This window comes from Chinchilla lanigera, unplaced genomic scaffold, assembly GCF_000276665.1.
Source record: "Chinchilla lanigera isolate Chin_1 unplaced genomic scaffold, ChiLan1.0 scaffold00070, whole genome shotgun sequence".
Lineage (NCBI taxonomy): Eukaryota > Metazoa > Chordata > Mammalia > Rodentia > Chinchillidae > Chinchilla > Chinchilla lanigera.
The window spans coordinates 7,514,267-7,537,096 of NW_004955471.1; the positions used below are offsets into that span (position 1 = coordinate 7,514,267).

The 22,830-nt window shown below is 47.6% G+C and overlaps 1 protein-coding gene across 1 annotated transcript in view; it reads left to right on the plus strand.

Moving 5' to 3' along the window:
* The first annotated feature begins 9,628 nt into the window (after positions 1–9,628).
* Positions 9,629–22,830, plus strand: part of Trim2 (tripartite motif containing 2) — a 174,542-nt gene continuing 161,340 nt past the window's right edge. Inside the window, exon 1 of the mRNA XM_005400920.2 lies at positions 9,629–9,647. The gene's annotated coding sequence lies outside the window, so the exon portion shown is untranslated. The remainder of the gene's footprint in view (positions 9,648–22,830) is intronic.

Consider the following 22,830-nt stretch of genomic DNA (forward strand, 5'->3'; position numbering starts at 1 on the left):
GGCAACTTAGTGACACCCTGTCACCTCCTTCCCATTGCTGCCCTTCTGCCCCAGCTAACGAGAGAGTCATTATGGCCTCTCCTGGAGGATGCCCTGGGCTCCCTTCTCACCGTACTCTGAGTCATTCTCATCCGGCTGAGCCACAGCCTGGCCTATTCCAGCGTAGTACTGACCATTTCCCTGGCTGCCCTTGAGCAAGCTGACAGGGAGAGGAGAAAGTCACAAGGTTGGGATGACTGCTTTTGCTTTAAACTCATGGCCTCAGACCTCCTATGGACACTCACTAGCTGCCTTACGCACCTCCATTGTGAGTTTTTTTGCCCCTGGTGTTGGTTTCGTACATTTTTCTCTTTCCCCATTTTTGTAAAGGTAGCTTGTGATGTGCCTCACACAGGCTGAGAAAACACACCATCAGAGGGAGCTTCAGGTCTCCTTTCCAAACCTACACGTATACCCACATCACACTTGTCTTGCCTCTTGCCTCTGTCAAAACCAGCCAGGCCTCCAGACCTAGGTGTGGTGACTCGCTGGGAATCTGTAGTCTCAGCACTCAGGAAGAGCTTAAGGTCAGACTACCTACTACACGAGACTCTGCTGCTATCGTCATCACTGCCTAAAAGACCATCTCCCATCCTTGGCTCTGGGGTATTAATTCAAGGTTTAAAACTCTATACAGTCAGTTTTCCATCACTGTAACAAAACAACTGATAAATCAGTTTAAAAGGAAAAGAGATTTATTTTGGTTCATGGTTTAGCGGTTCAGTCCATGGTCACTTGGCCCTGTAACTGTGGCCTGTGGTTGTCCAGTACATCATGGCAGCAGAAGCACAGGGTGGAGGAAGACTGTTTGGCTCCTAGCAGCCCCAAAGCTAAAAGACAGAGAGAAAGGGGCTGGGTCCTGGTCTCCTTCAAGAGCACCCCTCCCCCCCGCCAAAGACCTAACTTCCTCCCACGGGCCTCACTTCTTGAGAGTCCTTCCAGCTCCCAGTAGTGCCACAGCCAGCGGACCAAGCCTGCGGGAGACGCTTATCCAAAGTACAACAAGCGCTGAGCGGGTGACCTGCCTGGATGAGTTGTGCTCGGACACACTCTGACCCCTGAATGACCCCCTGGGCTCATTCCCCTGCCTCCTCTAAGCCTTATCAGGTGCGACCTCTGCACAGCCTCAAAGGTCTCTGACACCAGCCTTGCTCACAATGGGGGCTTCCCGGACCATGCTGTCTTTCAGTAGAGACAGTCCTGGGGGTTTTAGCCATGTGGCACACTCTTTGTCTGGGGCTTTGGACAGGAAAAGAGGCTTGGGCAATGGAGGGCAGTGTAGAATGACACTAAATCATTGCAGGTTCTGGTCTCCGGGCCGTCCTTCAGTCCTTCTGTCAGTTCTGCTGGCAGGTTCTGCATCTAGTGTGCTGTGGCCCTCCTAGTGTTCCTGTTGGGATATTATATTAGTATCCCTTAGTTACTGTGGGCTGATCAGACCCCCAGTCTCCCAAATGAGTGCACGGCAAAGGCTTAAATAAATGAGACAATTGAAATGCTTTCAGGGCTCCAGGAGGGTTCAACCCTATTTCAGACTTCGAGGTTCTTTGGGTTGACACCAAGACATCCCTGAGTGGCCCATATTTATTAGGTTTTCAAATAAAGGAGGGGGATGCTGAAGAAAATGCAGGAATCTGGGCAGGACTTGGGAAACCCATTACGGAATTCTCCAAGTAATACTTATGTTAATTTAGGAGAACTTTGTTATCTCCAGGAAGGCCTTCACTGCAGGAGTGAGATGCCTGCAACTACAGTCTCCTCTTAGCTAATGGGAGTTGGAGCCAAACGTCCTCAGCTGTGACCTTATCTTGTCCTTTGAGGCCTCATGGCTTCACCCACCATTACAGGACTCAGTAGGGACCAGTGATCCACAAGTAAACATGGAAAGCCAACTGGTTAATGTAAGTCCTGCTCAGAGCTGCTTCACAGTGGTCTCCATCATTGGAGACCACTCTCTCGGTCAGGTCCCAAGAAAGAATATGAGGGAGGCTGGTAATGGAGAAGCTGAGAGCAGTCTGCAGGCCTTAGCACATGACTAGACATCAATCAGTACACAGCTGTGACCAAATCAGGGCCTCCGTCTGCTGGATTCTGCACCGGGCCTCCCTGTGCCCACCCGGAACCCGGGAGGACCCTGAGCTCCTTCCTTTCAAGCATCACCTTACCATCCACCCCCAACCTGGCACTATCAGTGGAAACTTGTTGCTTCTGTTTCTGACTGCACAAGTCATCTACTTTCATTCTGGCCACTGGACCAGTATTATTTTCCGTGGGGCTGGCTGATGAGCCGTGCCCTGTTTCCTGAGGTCTCGTGTTCACCGGTAAGAAGCCAGGCTGCCTTTTGAACTGCTGGGTTGTTTTTTTTCTTCTCTCTCTCAAAGAAGAAACCAAGGCAGGCTTCAGCAAAGGCAGCCACGATGCTGAAGTTCATCCTCAGAATGTCATCTGCCACCAGCTACATCCAAAGTGCACGTTAAAAATAACCATCACCAGTGCTCCCCCAGCACCCTCCCTCCCACCCACACCACTGAATCTGTCTCTGGTGGCAGAGCCAGGGAAAGTGCATTTCTATTATGCTCCCAAACGGCAGCCATAGGAATCAGCAGAGAGGTGACTTGAGGTCACAGCTGTCAATCTGTGCACCTCTGGGGTCACAGTGAGAAGTGGGTGGAGTGGGCAGCAATACACATTTGGGGCCATTTCTTATCCACCTCCTAAGACTTTGGTGCTTCTACTATGCACAAAATCCATGCCCAGAAATATTCAGGACATCGTGTGAGACCCAGTTGGAAAATAATCAACCTTGAAAACTACAAATCAAAAATGTCAGGCCCAGTCAAACCATCCCGGCCTCCCCTGCCTTCCAGACTAGCCACAGAGCAAGAGAACAGTGATAGCAGGGAGGCAAGTTTGGGCTGCTTGGGGCTGGCAGTTTTAATCTCTAGTTTTCAAGGCTGATTATTTTCTAGCTAGGTCTTATTTTCAGGGAAAGAAGGTACATATACATAATATACCTGTTGTATTTTTTTAGTTGGTATTTCCAACTGTATCTATATGAACACATGTGCCTTTACTTTGTTCATTTTGTCTGACACACTGGCACCTCAGTACTCGATACTCATCACTAATTGGTTCCAGGAGATGCAACTAATGCCAAAAACAACTAGTACCAAACAAATGTATTGGCTGGAGAGGGTAGTGAGTCATGAGGCAAGTGACACTGAAAAGTTCTAGCTTGTATGTTGAGTACAAGTATAACCAGTACCAGGCTACAATTTTTGTGTCAACATGCATCTAATACCAAACCCAACAAATTTCAAAACAGTCTAGTACCAAGGTATTACTGTGTATAGTATTCCAATGTGCTATGGTTCCTATCTAGAAAGCCACATGCGCTCATAGGTGAGGCCTTGGGGAGGTGATTGGATCATGATTGTGCTATACTCCTGGGTGGATTAGTCAACTGATGAGTTTTTAACTAAATGTGATATTGGGAGGTGAAGCCCGGTTGGATGGGGGGCACTGGGGGCGTGGCCTGGAAGGGTTTATCTCCCTCCTCCTCCCTTGATCTCTTTCTGCTTCCTGCTGCCCTGCCATGGGCTGTGTCTCCTCTGCCATGCCCGCCTGTTTTGGAGCCAGCCAGCTATCAAATTAAACCTCTACAAACTGTGAGACAAAATAAACCTCTACTCTGTTAACTTGCGGGTGTCAGGTATTTTGTTTTAGCGAGGAGAAAGTAACTAAGACACGATTAGTTAATATAACGATTACCACAACTTATTTAGCTACTTCCTGATTAACATTTTCATTTATACCACTGAGATGATGATACATAGACTTCTTCTTCCAGCTGTGAGCCGTGGTGTGGCAAACCTCAGCCCTGTCAGCCGTGCGGTGTCCTTTTACCTTAGCATCGACAGCCAGGAAGATGGCCATGTGAAGAGTGAGCTCCTTGCAGACACTGTACTGAAGATAATCGAGCAGCTTTGCAGTTCTACACTGGAGGATTCAAAAAAGGTGGAAATCCGGTAGGATAAAAAACAGAGCACCTTGCACAGGATCATAAGGGATTTCATGTTTCATGGTGGAGATTTCCCTGACAGAGAATATGCAGTCCTTAGGATTAACTGGGGGCCATTTGGAGATCAACTCTTAGACATTTCTCTCCCGGCCCCATTTCCATGACAGACTGGTTGATCTCTCAGCCCACAAGCACAACCGAGAGGGAAAAGAGCAAACAAAGATGCAGCCAATAATTCCCAAAGCACGGTCTCCCTGAACAAAGAAAGCGCAGGAGTTTTATTGGAGAAATGAGCGATGTCATTCAGGAAAGATTCTCTGTCCCATTAGAGGTAGGCATGTTCCTGAGCAAGTGCTGGTAGTCCAGGCTTTGTGGAGAGCTCAGTATGACAGCGGGGAAAGTTTAGGTCCCTGAAAAAAGAGTGAGTTGGTGACTTGAGGGTTTAGGTTGGTTCCTTGTAAATTTCTTGGGAGGGCCTTATCTGAAACAAAACACAAAACCCTGAAGGAATGTTAGCACTCATTAGCAGGACAACCTCCTTCTCTCCTCTTCCTTCCTGGTGTAATCCTAAGTGATTGCTCCTAGAACCACCTGCCTGGTGGCCAAAAGTGCCTTGATGCTGGCCGAGCTGGAGGAGACATTTACTGCTACCACTAAAAATCAGGGTTGATTTACTGTCTTCTTGATCAACTAGACTGAGGGTTGACCAACTTGTTTTGAGGAAGGCCGGATGGTAAATGTTTCCAGGTTTGTGGTTCATAGCTTTGGGTGTAACTACCGAACTCTGCCCAAACGTATAGTGTTAAAGCTGCCAGAGGTGATGGTGATGCATGTGGCTGTCGGCCAGTAAAGCTTCATTTCCAAAAGAGGCTTGAGCTAGATCTGATTTACTGGCCAGAGACTAATCCAGAATTAAGAAAGTGAGGAGGCTTGGGGTGTAGCTCATTGGTAAAGTATTTGCCTAGCATGTGCGAGGCCCTGACTTTGAATATCAGCATCGTACTGTGGAATAGGCATCTCTGGTACGTTTCCAAACTGCTCCCCAAGTCTATTAACTTAAAATTTCAGGTAAATCTGACACTTATAGCTAAGTGCATTTGAAATACCTAGACGTCTCAATGTTGTTTATATCTAATAACATTTCTGCCTCAAATCTAGCTTCTTTCCTTGACAGTGCCTGCTGCATGCACTATTTGGACCGAGCTTTCTCAAGCCACACAGAAAGCTGAAAATGGTGAAGTGGAGGTGGGGACACCTCCTGGTTAGTGTCCTCATGTCACCATATGAACCAGAACCAATGCCAAGAAATGCTCACTTCCTTCCTCTTTGGCACTTGGACAGCACAGGGGCAGGTCTCAGAGGCAGCCTGGGAATGTGACACACAATTGGTGGATAGGTACCTTGAGACATATTGGTTTATAAAGTATCACTTTGGACACATTTCTAGTTCTAAAATTGTACAACTTAGAATTTAATGGTCATTTTATGGTAATTACAAACCTTTCTCCTTCTCCCACCTGGTTTCCAAGCTCAACTCTGAAGTATTGGCCTTATAGAGGAGCAAGAGAGGGATTTTTCTTCACTGGGTTTGCTCTTTCTGAGTTGGCAGTGATTGTAGGACCTGGGTTTATAGCTTGCTGTGAGGTATCCTGACATGTCACATTCTGTTAGAGGAACCATGGCCCAAATCCTCACAATGACCAAAGCTTTAATTTGCTGCCAGGTTTTAAGATGAACTCATGAAAAAACCAAATTAGTTCGGCCTAAGGTTTACTTCTCTAAGTGAATACATCTATTGCTATAAGTAAAATAGCAAGTGAATCTGGAGTCTCTTTAAGAAGAGAGAAGTGAAATCTTGAGCCCTAGGCTGTGAACGCCTGGAGTGCTGAGACCATAAGCCTGCACACAGGCAGCACCCAATAAAGCAACGCTTCTGGAGTAAAAGAAGGGATGAAAACTGGCAGGCCGAGAGGCCTGGCCTGCAGCCTTCCCCCTGAGGCGCTTCCGTGCGCACCCCCATTCCTGAGGAAGTGACTCAGAGCTGCTATCTGATGCGGGATGAGGAAAATGGGTTTTATGAGTGCATTACACAGCAGAGAGGAACTCATCAGCGGGCACAAGGTGTGTTTTGGTAGGCGTGATTCAGAGCACAACCATGCAGGCCATCCTGAAGCCGGCCTGTCTCGGCATCCGGGCCCGCCAGGCAGCTTGAATTCTTCTGTTCCTCACTGTGGAGGTGCAGGGAAAATTCCAAAGGTTGGGGCTTCGTCAGTGAACAGTTACGGAATGCCTGCTTTGTCCAGGGCATGCAGTGACATCGAAGTCCTGGGCTGCAAGGGGTAAAAGACACAGTTGGGAGACTAAGCCCTTGATTACAACAGGGAACTGACAATCCCAGGGCAGGCAGGGGCCATGCCGGTTCCACAGAGGAGGGGCACCTAACCCAGAGCAGGAGCTCTGGGAGAACCTTCTAGAAGAGGTGACAAGGGAATGGGGGGAAGTTGGAAGAACAGGTTCACATTTGCTAGAATTTTAAGCAGAAAAGTTGTTTCCTTTTCTCCTAATTTCATGTGACTTCACCCAGTCTTTGGTGAGTGTCGGGGTCAGAGATGGTATGATGGTTAATTTTACAGCAACTTGGCCAGGCCGTGGAACCCACTCTTCTTTGTCAAAAACTAGATCGGTCGTTGCTGTGAGGTGATTTTTAGATGTGAGTAGCTTTTCTGTTGCTTTTGTAATACCCAGGGGCTCAAGTATGCCAAACACACATCTTACCACAGAGCTACATCTCAGCCACAGATTAACATCTAAACCAGTAGAGTTTGAGGCAAGTAGATTACTCCACAGAGTGGGTAAACCTCACCTGCTATGCCGAAAGCCTTCAGAGAAAAGACATCAGTCCCCCAAAGAGGAAGGGATTCTGCCTTCAAATCACAGTATAGAAGTCCTGCTTGACTTTCCAGCTTGGACTCAGACTTGTGGCTTCAGCTTCTGTCTAAGTTTGCAGCCTGCCCAATGGATTTCAGACCTGCCGGCCTTTCAGATGACTGGGCCAATTCTTTCAGCGCCCTGCCCCGGTGCATACCCTACTCATCCTGCTGGTTCTGTTTCTCTGGAGAACCCTGACCAATTGACCGATAGGGAGGGCTTTACATTTAGCACAGCGCTGGTGGCCTTGGAGTCCTAGCTGTGCTTTCAAAAAGGGACACAAAGGACACAGCCATGGAGAAAATTGGCTGAAACTACCTTTTCTGTTCTGTTTTCTCTTCTCTTTTCTCTTCCTCTCCCCTCCCTTCTCACCCTTCCTTCCTTCCTTTCTCTCCTTTTCTCTCTCTTTCTCTCTTTCTTTGATTCTTTCATCCTTCTTCTAGTGCTAGGGATGTAGCCAAGGATTGAGCACAGGATAGATGAGTGCTGTACCATTGACCGCACCCCTGACCCTGCTCAGGTCTGAACCTCAGCTCTGCCTCTGTGACCCTGCTCCTCTTGGCCCGTACACACGGGGTGCAGAATCAAGCCACAGTCTCCCCTGGCAGCTTTGCAATACTTGGTCCCAGGCAGCCCCTTCCCAGCCCCTCCCAGCCTTCACATCCAACTTCCCTGTACCTCCAGTTCTAACCCACCACCTGGCAAGGCTTGTCAGCCCTGCCCCTGGGTTTGTGAGTCAGTGATGTCCACCGTGGTGTACCGTACACCCTCACTTGCTCCAGGGTCCCTCGGTAGGTAGATCCAGAGCACACTCCACGTAGGTCTGTGCTTTGAGTCCCAAGGACAATTTAATGCTCTGGATATTAGCGCCCTCTAGTTACCAAAGACACTGGGCAGACCGTTATGTAGGCTCTTGTCACAACGTACATTAAATAACTGTGGTCCCTGCACCCCTGCTCCTGACTGAAGCTCTTTTATCACTGCAACCTTGGTGTCTGCTATAATGCTTTGACTACGGTAGATACTAAGTGTCCATTAAAACGCCAGCAATAGATGAGGACAAGGAGGAGTTCTTGACATGTATCAAACTCTTTCCTATGCATATCTGCATTAAGTATGTGTACACACACACACATGCACTCACACACACACAAATGTACACACTCATTTAAACCTCAGCAGTCACATATGGTCTGTGTCACTGTTATTCCCACTTCGCCGATGAGGAAACCAGGGCATGTAGGGCGAGATCATCTCCCCAGAGGCACACAGCAGAGGCAGACATCAGGTTCAAAGCCACGTAGCGGAGCCCACGCTTCTCCCAACACGGAGCTCAGATGAGCCCTGTGGAGACCTAGGATTGCCGGGGGGGTGTCCTGCCCTGTCTTTCCAGTGTTTCCAGGATTAGAGCTGGAACCACTCGATCCTCAGGTCCTCAAAATTACAGAAAGAGTCCAGAGTGAGGAGACTCGGGTGGGGGCCTCATGCGGCCCTGCATGGCTGCGTCCCAGTCTCCTGAGCTATAAGAGGGTTGGCCTGGATGACCTCTGACATCTCTGTCGTCTTCAAGGCTCATGCAAGCTCTTTTCCACTCTGCTATGCTGTCGTCGCCAATAACTGAGGCCTCCTTGTCAGATGGAGACCTCACAAGGCCAAGCACCACTGCCTCGAAGTTGGAGAGTCCCGCCTTGGGTGCCTGCGCCTCTTAGCTCGCGGGGTGACAGCTCTGGTGGCAGGAACCCGTACTCCACTGACAGCAAATGCTCGTCCCCTCAGGAGGAAACGCACTTTTCTAAGCAGCCCTTTGGCACAGGACCTCGAGGTACCCAGATCCCGGGCCTGTCCGCTCCTAAGGGCCCAGCGTGAAAACTGCACTAGAAAATGCGCAGGAAGCGGCCACAGCCAGAACGTTTGGAGTCTGCGGAGGTGGGAGCAGCGGCACCTAGGAGGGCTCAGCCCGGTTTCCTAAAACAGCTCCGAGAGCCAGGCCACAGGAGCGGGAAGAAACGCTTCCTCCTAATTCTTCCCCCCGGGGCCGCCCAGGTGGGGAGACAGGAACACCTGACGCCTATTTCCCGCCTTCACAGGCCCCTCTGCGAGCAGCCTGCCCCACCCGGGAGAGCTCCGGGCACCCCTGGCCTCTCCCAGACACCTTGGAGCCCCTGTGCTCCCAAGCGCGGCTGCTTGCTTTATATATACAAACCCTGGCTTCTTAAAAGGAGCCTTACTCAATTCAATACCTTAAGGTCCCTCAGGCCGAGAGATATCCGTACAGATAAAACTCCAGGAACTCAAGCTTTTAATATAATTGCTTCTAAAAATACCTTTCGGAAAGGCTCGCTGAAGAGAAACGTAATACTATCAAACAGACCCTCGGAAAGAGAGGGAGCAAAGCCTTCTCCAGCACCCGGTCACCTCCCCTTGTCTGCCTGGGGTTTGGGTCTGTAGCCTGGATCCTGCGAGGCTTCACCGCAGCTTATGCAAAGCAGCTCAGTTTGTGCCCCAGACTTCTCGCCTGCCGCGGCTGTTCACTTGACGGGTTTGCTCACCCGAGCCGACCCTGCTTCCTTCTAGACGAAAGCGCTGGTGTTCGCTATAGAAAACAAAACCGCGCAGGAGAACTAAGACACGAATGTCAATACTAGGAGCTTAAAGACCTGTAAGTAAACGAGAGGGCTGAGTGAGGAGTTTTCCTTTCCTGTATTTGCTTTGCGTTGTTCACTCTGAACTTTTGCTGCTTTTGTGTGGGCTGAGCAATAGATTTGCGGCTTTCTTAAAAGTAGACTATGAAAGTGACTGTAAGTTTCAAGCGTTACTGTGTGAGCAGGGTTGCTCACACGGCTGAGATGTGTTCTCACTAGAAAACAACAATAAGCAGAGTGAGGGGTAAGAGCACGGGCATTATGGGGAGCGCTGGCGCCCGAGCGGTCTGGGCGGGACCTCCTGCTTCCGTCCTGATCAAACACAGGACTCCTTCCCTTCTGCTGCTATGGGGCGCGCAGCACCTGGGTGCATCTCATTCCGGGAAGACACAACTCAGGCAAAACAGGCTGTTGGCCCATTGGCCCGAGCAGGCCAGACTCGTTACACCAGGCAAGCGATATCCTAAAGCAGACAGGTGCTTACTGGTTTGTTTTTTGCATATGTAGGCACTGGTGCTAGGGACTGAATAGTGTGTTTTTTTACAGTGTAATTACCTGTCTCGGAGAAAATGCGGCTGAGTCGTAGGCTGTTTGTGGAGGCTGTGGGAACCAGCATTGGGTGCTGGGTTTGTTTTGCCTTTTGAAGTTTTGCCTTTTGGTTCTCAGGCCCTTGGGAGGGAGGTGCAGCTTTTGTTCTGACTGGTAAAGGCCAGGACCTCAGCGCGGGCTTCTTTGAGAAGCCTGGGGAAGAATGCCCTCTTGTGGACAACCCACTAATTGCAAGTCCAGGAACCGGCCGTCCTTCTCAAAGCAGGCTCCCTCTTTGCAGAGAACACGAAAGGGCCTACTTCTACGTCAAAAGATTAAGCAGCTTGCTTGGAATTGTCAAAGTGATTTCAAGAGACCAAAGAATCTATTATATTAATAGTGTTTCTAACGAAGATACGACCTTCCTCTATAGCCAAAATTTCACTTTTAAAATCTAATAACGGCCCGGAATGTATATGAGAGTCCATGGGTTCAGTCCCAGCACTCAAAAACAGTCTGATAAGCTTTAACTTGACGATATGACTTAAATGCTTTGCTCTGTGAAAACAGAAACCAGATGAAGAGCAGGGCTGTGTGGGATATGTTTATTCAATAAAGAGAGCTTCCATTTTGTGTGATTCAGTGAGTGATAACTACCACCATATCAAAATCACTTTCTATCTTTCTCTGCTCCTCTCTTTTTTCACTTTTACTGTAAAATGAAACACATAGAAACCCTCTAAATAAATGTAGGTTGTAATGTCACTGTAAGGTAGACCACTCAGCCCGCTCCTTTCCCCAAAAGGACGCACTGGCTGGCCTCTCACTGTAGCCACCCCTGGGCTTCTCCGTGGCCTTGTCACCTAAATGCGCAGGCCTGGCCACTGTGGTTAATTTGCAGCTCCCCACCCCCACCTTTATGCTTTGCGTCTTTCAAGTTTATGTTAACTGACTGACTCCCCCCATTCCTTTCTTTTCCTTTTACCCTTATCTCTTGAAAAGCCTGGGTACTTGACCTTTAGCATCTCAGAGTCTATGTCTCACCGAACGCAGTCGATTGGTGTGATGCAACATGTTCCTCTGTTACTTTTGCGGCTTGATAGCTAGAAGCTGTCAGTGTGATCAGACGCATATTGCGTGTCTCAGGCAACACGCTAGGTGGCGCTGTATTCTTTCATGAGGGGCACATCGCACTGGTGTCTATGATTTCACCAAATGGTGATAATCAGCGGCTCCAACTTTTAATTCACTGGGCTTTGCGAAATGGTGACATTCTAACTTTACCACTTTTTAAAACTGTAAATTAAAATGTTCACTATATACATAAAAATTCTACGTATTTATGAGGTGCTGTGAAATTTTTACTATTGCTGTTTTCACCTATCAGCTAGAATGTGTGTGTGTGTGTGTGTGTGTGTGTGTGTATGTGTGGTACTGGGGATGGTACCCACGGTGTCACATTTGCCAGGCAAGTGCTTTATCACTAAGCTACTCCCCTAACCCAGCTGCAGTGCTTTTGTAAGGTGTTGCTGCCCTTCATGTATGATTTCTCAGAGGCAAAGTTCACGTAGGAAAAGCTTGGCTTTTTTTGTCATTCAAGAAAACGACTTAATGCCTGGTTTGAAGAATGGCTGCAGATTCTTTGGCCTTTCTGCCTGTAAGTTGGGTCTCCTGCTCTTGTGGGATCTGGGTGGGCCCACAGCTGCTTCAAACAGCAGACTGCATACAAAACGACACTTGGTGATTTCCATGCTACTATCAGAAAAGGTCACCACACCGCTCTGCCTTGATTCCTGCGGTTTTGGGCCCTGGGAATAGGAAGCCACCATGGCAATGCCCCCTGGAAGGTCCGCACAGCACTCAGGAACAGCCCCAGGGAGTGAGGACCCCCAACCCAGGCCCTGTGCACAGTGGGACAGCCTCAGGGTGACGCTAGGCCCAGCCAACTTGTATCCCCCATGGAGCCATGCCCTACCCAATGTCCTCAAAATAGAATCCATAGCATACTATGATTGTCGCTTTCACAGTAAGGAGGGGTATTACACAGATGGTTAATCAGACGGTTAATCAGGGGTATTAATCAGACGGCTCCTTACCACCCTCTGGAGGTGATCAGTGAGACTTACGGATATCCTGATGATCTCAGACATTTTGAGATAGTGCCTCCTTCTCAACCGGTGGCATTCGTTAAGCTTCTTGGTGCTGCAGTTGTCGTGTGTGGCCAGTGCCTCTCGAGGTGGGTTTCTCCGTCATTATGATGTAACTCTGAGCTTTGATTGTATCGATATTGGGTATGAGAAGATGACCCGGGCTTACCTTGTTCTGTGATTTAGCCATTTCTCCTAGAAGCCCTGGCTTCTTTTGGTGAGAAATGTTCTTTGCAGCTAGATTGAGGATTCTTTTTAGTCCTCATCTGTAGATAGAAGGATTAGATAGACAGATAAAAAAAACCTCCTGAGTTTGCCTTGAGAATTCCAATCTAATTCAGGACTGCACGGCTTTTATTTAATCTGCTGTTTAGTTTTTGTCCGAATCTCTTGTCTGTCTGTATTTCCTTCAACGCTGATAATCCTGGTTCTTAAAGAATGATAGAGGAGTTTATTGAAAGGAACAGTCAGTGCTTAAAATTTTCTTTTCTCTTGACCAATATTGCACGCTTTAATCTGATAATCAGAATGACTGATCTGAAAACAACAGTATGCAGTATAAGAACCATTGTTGAACTCCTGCCATCTTGCATGGTGAAGCTCTGCATCATTTCCATTTTTTTTAATTACTTATAACTGTCTTTGATTGTTTGATCAATCTCACATGCTTACATCTGGCGAATGAGCAACTTCATTGCAGATGACAGTAGGTAATACAGCAACCATTGTTAATTCCTACCATTTTGTTTTGAGGTCATGTGTCGTTTTTATTGTTTTTGTGTTGTTTTGATTTTGTCTTCATTGTTGCTTTGTTAGTTTTCTTAATCTTTAAAATAAAACAAAAAGAATGATAGAGGGCTGAGGATATAGCTCAGCAGCACAAGCACCTGCCTGCAAGTGCGAGGTCCTGAGTTTGATTCCCAGTACCAAAAAAAAAGAGAAAGAATGATAGAACTAGTTCATTCCACAATCACACATTTCCTGTAGCCCACATATATGTCAGTCTCAGATTCATTACTACCATCACCAATGAAATTATGGAGAATAGGGTAAACACACACTAAGCAAGCACTCTCTCACTGCACTGAGCTACACCTCAAGCCCCGCAAATGTTTGCATGCGTTCTTTCCTTTCTCCCCACTTGTGGTTTATAGTTCTCTATCTGTCTGTGTGTTCGCCTGACGTCGTATGAACTCTTCTTCTCCACCCTTATTTAGTTTTAGTTCTACAAGAACCATATGTCAAATCTAATCAAGATATGTCTAATCCGAGCTGCACCTTGGGGATGAGTTTGCTTGAACCCTTTACCGGAACGTTCATTTAGCTGGTTATGAAATTTTGGGCCCCCATCTCCTTCCCCTGTGGGCACCTGATGCTACTCTGGAGCTCTGCTCTTCATGAGGGCGGTCGTGGCCTGCTCCTGTTTGCCCGTGCCCTGGCTTCTGTGGGGACGGCTCACCCTCCATCTTACTGCAAAGTCGTCCATGGGGATTTCGGGTTTGCTGCTTAGCTGCTCTTTTTTTCCCTTTGGTTTTGCGGCGCTGGGGGCGGACCCCAGGCTCTCACACACGAGTGTGCTCTACTGCCGAGCTACGCCCACACCACACTTTCTGTTTTTATGAGGGCAGCGGTATGACTTAGAAGACGGTGCTGTCACCAAGGTCATCTTTCCAGAACCTTCTCTGACCACATCATTGGAAATGAAATTCAGTTTGTCTTTCATTTTGGTATTCGCTTTGAACTTGACCCATTCGTGTAGTGCAGATTCAGGTTGAGGTTGAGAATCGTACCGGGAATCATTAACTACAGTCCTTCACATCATGCTCTCCATCCCTGTGGTGACCGGTCCAGATCTCTGTGGGAGCTCTGGGCTCTTTCAGCTCGCATTAGGCTGTAGCTTCAGCTTGTCCGCGAAGTCTCTAAGAGCTGAGTCCCAGCAGAACGAGCTGTGCTCATCTTTGCAAGGGCTTTGTTCATCTACCATGCATCTGGTAATAGAACAAATCTCAGCGAGAACTTCCTGTGTGGGTGCTTTTTGCAAATATCAGGATCTTCCCTGTAACCCCCTGGGCTGAACGTCTCAGATCTCATGGACTCTGGACTCTAAAAACTCACAGTCCCCAGAACAGGGAAAAAAATCCATGTGAGACTAATCTGTTCTGGTTATACTGACTTATAATCCCTCACTCAACGGGCTGTTACCAAGTGCCAGCTGTCTGCCAGGCCCTGTGCGGGATGCTAGGAAATGAAGCAAACTATATAGCCTTCTCTCTCCCTTCCAAGAACAGGGGTGATCCCTACCCAATATCGATAGTGGTACAGGAGATAAGTGCTGAAATAGAAATATAGATTATAAGGAGCTACAACCACTGCCGATGGTAGTTCCTAAGAAAACAACACTGCATGTGTTCTACTCTCCAGCATATAAAATGTATGTATTTGGCAAAAGGGAGACTGGAATATGCCATTATGCGAATAGTTTTCACATTAGGGAAAGAATAATGGGTGGTTTTTTCCCTTGCTAAAATTTATGTTAGTTATTTCTTAGTAATGATGTGATATATATATATATATACATACACACACATACATACTTACGTACAGAAATATGATTCCTAGCTATTTTCCCAATGCATTTTTCCTCCTTTGGTGCTGTTATTGAACCCGAGGCCTGGTGCATGCTAACAAGTGACAGACACCCATGAGAATTTTCACCCCCCCCATGTGTCCTAAATGGAAAACACTGTGGGATTTCAAACATGTCACCCTCCTTACAATTTCCAAGAGTGAGAAAAAGTAGAAAAAGCTGACCTGGAAGATGATGGTGCCAGATCCCCAGACAGAACGGTTTTGAACCAGATCCCACAGGAGGGGAATGCCAAGCAGGTGTTTCCAGAATCCTTACGAGGCTGTCAGCAAGTACTGCGGCATCCTCACTGGTGGAGAGACTCCAGGAAGCGGCTTGTGTGGGAAGCAGCAGCGGCACACAGCGGGGAGCACACCGCCCTCACAGTAGGCCCCAAAATGACAGGTGCAATCACCCGAGGGCACTGGGCCCACCTGGCTTGGCCAGGCAGGGAAGAGCCCAGGGATTATCACACAGAAGGAAACGGAGTTGTGTGTTCAAGAAAACGGCCTACTTGCGCTTTTTTGTGCAGACAGCAGAGGAGTCGAGCTGTGTAAGAGAGAAACAGTCTATTAAACTCAGACAGTCATTAGCCAGCACCAGAAGATACAGGTGCTGTGGTTTTCACAGTACCCAGAAGGTGCCTAGAGCCAGCTCCCTCCACACTGCAGCACCTAGCCCCATGGAGCAGGTACCCTGGGTCTGGTGCAAAACCATAAGCAAAGGTCTGTTGGGTGGGATGGTGCAGCTACTCTGGAAGGTGAGGCAGGAGGAGCGCAGAGTCTGGGAGCTCAGGGCCAGCCCCGTCAATACAGCACGACCCTCTCCCTTAAAAAAATAAAGGTTTAGAAGCCTCCAGGGTCTGATGTTGTCCAAGCGCTGTTTCTTCTTGTTCCTCCGTCCCCTCCCCAAACACCCAAGGAACTGCCGATGACTCAGTTTTCAGAAGACTGCTAGACAGAGCGTGGTGCTCACTCAGCATCAGACTTGCTAAATTCAGATAAAGAATTGCTGTGTGTCTGGAAAATGTAATCTTTCTAAATCAAATTCAATTTAATATGTCTCCAGAGAGCTTGGTTTTTTAAAGAAAGTGTTTCAAAAGGAGAATGAAGATCTCCAGGGGAGTCTGTGCCATTACTTTACTGAGTTCGCTAGAAGTTCTTTTCCCACCGTGGATTCAGGCACAGAGCGGAGCCTGGCGCATGGCTGGTGCTTGTGTCAAGCATTCTCCATCTGAGCTACGAGGAAGGAATACTTCAGGAAGGATGGAAGGATGCTGCCGGTGCAGCTAAGGAGGACAGCAAGGTCTCAGACGACCAGAATTATTGGGCTGTTTCTCTTGACAGAGCAGCCCAAGGGGCTCCAGACAGAGGAGCTGTTCTGCCCCCAGGTGACCGGTGCCTGGAACAACCCACGATCCAGCTCCGCTCAAGAACCACTGACCACAAATCTCATGGGATCCACTGTTCCTAGGAGTCTGCAGGCTGGAGCCGACCGACAGGGAGAGGAACCCAGGCAGGGTTACTAGCACTTTCCTCTTCGCTGTACCTCTCCCAGCTGCTTTTTCTCCCCAGTGCTGGGACTGAACTCAGGGCCTTCACATTGAGCTACCTCGCTAAGTCACTCAGCTGCCTTTTGGGTATTGCTTTGTTCCTTGTTCTGGTGAGCACAACCCTTACTGAATGAACACCCACCCCTGGCCTGCAGGTTCTGGCTGGTGGCTGGCAGCTTATCTAAAACGACAGAAGAGGGGCTGGGGATTTAGCTCAGCGGCACAGGGCCTGCCTGGCAAGCGCAAGGTTGTGAGTTCGATCCCCAGTACCGGAAAAATAAAATAAAATAAAATAAAATAAAATAAAATAAAATAAAATGACAGAAGACACCAGTGCCTCCGGGTATGAAAAGTCTCTGTTCTTCCAAACAAAAGCTGTTGGTGGAACATTTCATTTCTCTTATTTTCTGCAAGGCGAGGTAGGCACACACCTCTCCAGGCTCTAACAATTACCATATCAGGATCCTTGTTGGCAAAACAAACTGTTACGGCTTGCACGTGATGTCAGGTGAACCAAATGAAAGTGCAGTTAATCAGTAAGCCAGGTGGGTGGCCTGATCCTGCAATCCCAGCACACTGAGAGGCTGAGGTAGGACGACTGGAGGTTTGAGCCCAGCAGGGGGACATGTAGTGACTCAGCGAGACCCTGTCTCAAAATAAAAAAGGTTGGGGATAGAGCTCAATGCAAAGGCTCCAGCACGAAAAAATCATAAAGAAAGCACACAGGGCTCTGGAGACAAGACCCCCGGGGCTGGGCGCTGCCTGGGATGTTTACTGTGACCCGGGATCTGCACCAGCTGAATCATCGCTTTCTGCCAGGAGTTCCTCATCCCGGCCACGGGCTCCCTGTAGAGCTGCGAGTGTGACAGGCGATAAAGCGTGGAAAACAATGAGATCAGAGCCTGGTACAGAGAAGCACGCAGTAAACAGCAGCTGTTATTATCAGCTCTTAGTAACTGACTTCTCCGCACTCTCTGGGAAAGTATCTAGCGCACAAAATCGTATCTCTAGCACTTTAGTTCTCTGCTCATTCTGGGTCCATTTCTGAATTTTACTAACCAATGGATGCAAATGTAGGCAATATGAGTAGCGTACCTTTTAATGCTTTCCAGATGAAAGGGAGAAGCTAGATGCTACAAAACATCTGAAGGGGCTGCCCCAGCACTGTCCACTACCCGGGGCATCGTGGGGGTCGATCATGTGCTAATGAAACAGAAAACTCTGCTTCCAGGAGTGTCCGGGAAGGTGACTTTAAGCCCAATGTCTGCCCTGAAAATATCCATGCCGCAGGCAGCTCAGCATTCACACTGCATGCTCAGGCCGATAAGCAGCAATCACGCCTTGATTTAAGTCGGCTATAAAAGCACAGACAGAGGCAGTAAGGCCACCAGGCACGGCCGAGATGGCAGCTGCAGCTCTGTTCTCACGGCAAACACCTCATCCTCCTGTGTCCACCTCCCTCCCCTCCCCTCCCCTCCCCTCCCCTCTGCACACTGGCCCTGTCCTGTAGGGGTGAAGGGGGCCGAGGAGGGGGAAGAGGTGGTGGGGTCTTGTAATTACAAGCCTGGGCTCTGAAGTATTCCTGTGTGGCTATAAAGTCATAGCCTCTATTACAAGGCAACGAAGGATTTTGATAAGCGCACTTGATCCCATTTTAAAAATTCTAGTAAAATGCCTACGGCCTATGATGTATCACCTCAGCGTTTGTAAGTGTGCTGTGTATGTGTGCACTCACACCGTTGTGCAGCCATCCCCGCCACCCGCCTGCGGAAGGCACAGTTTGCTTGGAGTTGTTGGGGGCAGGAATCAAGGAGAGTGTTCCTCCTCCAAGGCGGGAGGAGCGCAAGTCCCAGCTAGGCGACTTCATGAGACCCTGTCTCAAAATTTAAAAAAATTAAAAGGGCCTGAGGATATAGCTCAGTGCAATCCCCAGTACCAAAAACAAAAACAAAATAGTGTTTAGTTTTTGAAAAGTTACAAGGCCGTGGAATGAGTAACGAGAATGAAACGGAAGGTGTGACTTCACGGAGGTCTAAGGGGCAGTGCCACTGGGACTCCAGCCCTCAGCATTCCAAAGCACTCGCTGGGCCCTTGCTCACACTGTCCTAGTTAGAGCTGTAGGGCCGGGGGTACAGCTCAGAGGCACAGCGCCTGCCTGGCAAGCGCAAGGTCCTGAGGTCCATTCCCAGTACCAAAAACAAACAAACAAACAAAAAACTGTGCTCACCTTGTGCAGAAAAGAGAGAGGGGAGTTGTGTATGAGGATAGGGAAGTTACCCGAGGTAGAGCACTTGCCTGGCTTGCCAGAGGCCTGGGTTCTCTCCCCAGCGCTGCAAAAAGAGAAAGATTTTTGAGCCCTGGCTCGGGCCCTTTGCCACACCCATTATTTCCTTTCCCCCTGACCTGGAAGACGGGCTTCCTACAGCCTTTTAGTAAGTGTCTGTAGGCCTTAATTCCTGCTTTATTTGAGATCCCTGTTCCCATTCGCAAGTCCTCCCTGGCTCTGCCGGGTCACCAGCGCACAGCTGCCTCACAACCTGGCTCCACCACAGCTGCAGCACATTAAGCAGGCCCTCCGCGTCTCCAATCTGCAAAGTGTAAATACAGGACCCTCCTAGAGCACAGGGTGGCTGAAAGGAAAAACATGCCTGTTGTCTGTGGTAGGAGTCCACAAAACATGCCAAGTGCCTCAAACCTATGAGAACCCTTGACAGGAATTTGGGGTTGTCGCAGTCCTATCCAAGTCATACTTCCTCTAGAAATGTCAGTCCTACGCATGTTGTTGGTGGCAAATAACCAGCGTGCACCATATCATGTGCTTAAGTGTCATCATCAAATGTACCCCATTTGTGCTCACAGATTTACTCAGTAAGAACAAGGGCAAGCGCAACACCGTCTTTGATTTTTCTGGTAGACAGACCACGGTAACAGAGCGGCTCTTGGCACTTGGGATTCTTGCACACTGGTTCTGACTCAGGAGGGAAGTGTGTATGAGACAGATAAGTAACTGAGGCCAAGGTCAAATAAATGGGTTTAATGAGTTCCCTGAATAGAAAGGTTCCTTCTTGCCTCTCCGGGGTTGCTGTGGGCTCCAGCCCATAGGGCCTGGCATTTTCTGACTTCTGTTAATGTTCCTTCTGATCCTAAAGGACGCTGGTCTTTATGTATATTAATATTTTTAATGTCTTAAATAAGTCATGTATGCAATAAAAGGACAACATTGAATTTAAGTCTTGAAGTGAAACAGGAAGCTTCATCTTCAGTGAAACAATAGCGGTGGAAGAAAGACAGCAGGCAGGCTCAGCCAGAGCAGCTCGTGGGCTTGGTCCCCAGCTGCCAGGGATTCTTTTCTCAGCCTAAGTGGTGATGTTCTGTGTGTACACTGGGCACCCAGCCCCAGGAATGGCAGCCAGGGTAAGAGGTCCCTTGAATGCGACGGGCTAAGCGAGAGGTTTCTCAAGAGGCTGCCTTTGATCACAGTTTAGAAAAGACTGGTCATGGGACTGAAGGAGGCAGAAACCAGCCGGAGGGAAGCGGTACAGTCAGATTTTCATTGTTGGGGATGGCCCTGAAGGAGGGGCTATTCATTGATTTAGCAAATCTCCATCAAGCCAAGAGTGTGCTAGTGCTGGCGTCCGGGGGTGCTCAGAGACGAGCAGGACTCCTCAACCTGGGAGTTACTGTCCAGCACAGAGGACGCAGACAATGACCAAATGCCTGCGCAATGAGGCACGTTCAGACAGTGCTCGGAGAGCCTTGGGAGGGCCGGAGGTGCAGCACAGCAGTAGAACCCTCGCCCTGTGTGCTCAAGCGCCTGTGCTTGCTGTCCAGCCCTTGGGTGAATTTTGCAGCTTACACGTGTAGAGAAACTCCCAGTATAGAACACCTGGAGTTGCTGGGCAAAATATAAAAACCACATTCTTGATTTTTGCTAGTTTTGGTAAGGTATGCTAGGGTTAAGTGTCCCCCAAAACTCCTGTGAGGTATTAACCAGTGGGACCAGGTGGGGCGTTTAAGAGGGGTTAGGTCATGAGGGCCGTGCTGTGTGAATGGGTTCATCTGTTAATGGATTCTCCAGTTACTGGGGGTTGAGGCTGGGATACGACACGTCTACCGGAGCCTTGTGTATTGAAGGATTTGTCCTTCATGCGGCAATGTTCAGCTCTGGGGCCTTTAGGTAGTGACTAGGGTGTGAGGGCGTTGAGCTCACCAATGCACTCGGCTGGTAATGGTTTCATGATTGGATGAATACTGGGAGACAATGGAAATGTTGGGAGGTGAAGCCTTCCTTTTTGGAGGAAGTGGGTCACCGGCAGCATGTCTTTGAAGGATATCTTGTCCCCAGCCCTTACCCTTCAGTCTGTCTCATTTCCCCTCCCTCTCTCTCTCACTTTCTGTCTCTCTGTGTCTCTGTCTCTCTTCATCTCTGTCTCTCTGTGTCTCTGTACCACTGAGCTTAACACATTTTTTGTCATAAAGCCTGTAAACATGGATGTGTCAACTCCACATTTATTGTTTAGAATATTTCTATGGATGAACTATTAATTTTAGTTTTATGAGTTTTATTATATTAAACAATGAGTGCTGAACAGGAAAAACTTATCGAAAATAAAATATTGAATTTTTAATATTTATGGCGTATTTATAAAAAAGCATCAAAATTTTCAACATCAACTGGCTTTTGGCGTACAAAGTCTAAAAAAGAACCACAGAAATAAATTCCCACATGAACTACAATGGAAATACCAATAGAACTCTCCAACAAAAATAATCTTTACTTCAATTATCACCCTAAGACAGTTTTCACACATGACAACAGCGTGTTCCATACACACACCATGCTTACACTGGCAGCACTGTGTTTTGCTTTCCTAGCATTTTTGTAGGAGAGGACATACGTGACCTCTCACTGGTCTAGCTGTTTTGTCAGGAGGTTCTTATATTATGCAATGTGTAGTTTACAAGAACATATAATATCAATAAAATAAAGTATTACATTCTTAATATGTATTGCGTGTTTAGAATAAGCATCAACATTTTCATATCAGCTATATACTTACTTACATAAGCTAAAAGATAACATCAAAAATAAAAACCTATGTGAGGGCTGGGGATATAGCTCAGCGGCACAAGTGCCTGCCTGGCAAGCACAAGGTCCTGAGTTCGATTCCTGCCACAAAAAAAAAACCTATGTGAATTTCAACATAAATACAAACAAAATCTATTATAGAAATAACCTTCACTTCAATTGTCGCACCCAAGGCAGTCTTCACACTTCACAACTGCGTGTCCCATGCACACATCTCACTTGCATGGACAGCGCATGTGCTTAGCTTTCCTTTCTTATGTGGCAGTCTTGTCACCTCTCTTCTCTTCCTGTTATGTCATGAGCTGCCTACTGTATAGTACAACATGCCCTTAGCAAGATATCAATAAAATATAATATCAAGTATATAATGAATGCTAAGAATAGAGATCAACATTTTCATACCAGCTGTTTACTTGCTTACAAAACCTAAAAGACAACATCAGAAATAAAAACCTATGTGAATTTCAATTTTTCAAAGTCTACCACAAAAATAATCTTTGCTTCAGCTGTCATACCCAAGGCAATCTTCACACATCAAAACTGCATGCTCCATACACAAGTACTGCCTACCCTGATAGCAGGTGTATTTTGTTTTCCTGTTCTTTCCCGTAGGGCACAGTTGACATCTTTTTGGTTTTCCTGTGATCATGTTAGATCTCTATGATGCATCACCTGTCAGCTTACCAGTGTGCCCCACAGTTTCTTTGCATAGTTCTCTGGGCAGAAACGTCTTGCTTTTCCTCTTGTGAAAATGATCTCTTATGAATTCTAGTGCCACACTTCTAAGAAAATTTCTCTGTGATATTTTGTATGTGTTATTTTCTTCGCAAACTATCAAATCATTTATTCCACATGTCTAGTATTGAGTAAAACACAACCATCGGCCAGCTCTTTGTGTTTCAAGTGACCCCATAGTTGCTACATAACTCATCAACAACATCTACTCTGCCTTTGTTTTTGTTGTAGAAAGTTACCATGTTGGGCTTCTGCTTTGTTAAGTTTTCCTTATCTAGGTTCTACTCATGATGCAATGTTGACATCGGCTGTACCAGTTGGTTTTTCTTTGTCATATTCCAGGCCAATGTAAATCTTTCTGAAATCCAAAGATTGTATTATACAATTCTCTGTTTTGAAATTAAAGCATTTCATTTGGAATTTCTGCTTTGTTCCTGTGTACAGCTCCTGCACTGGTCAATTTGTGTTCTGTTAGCAAATATAAAATCAGCTGGAACCTGGAAAACCATTGTTGAATGTCACA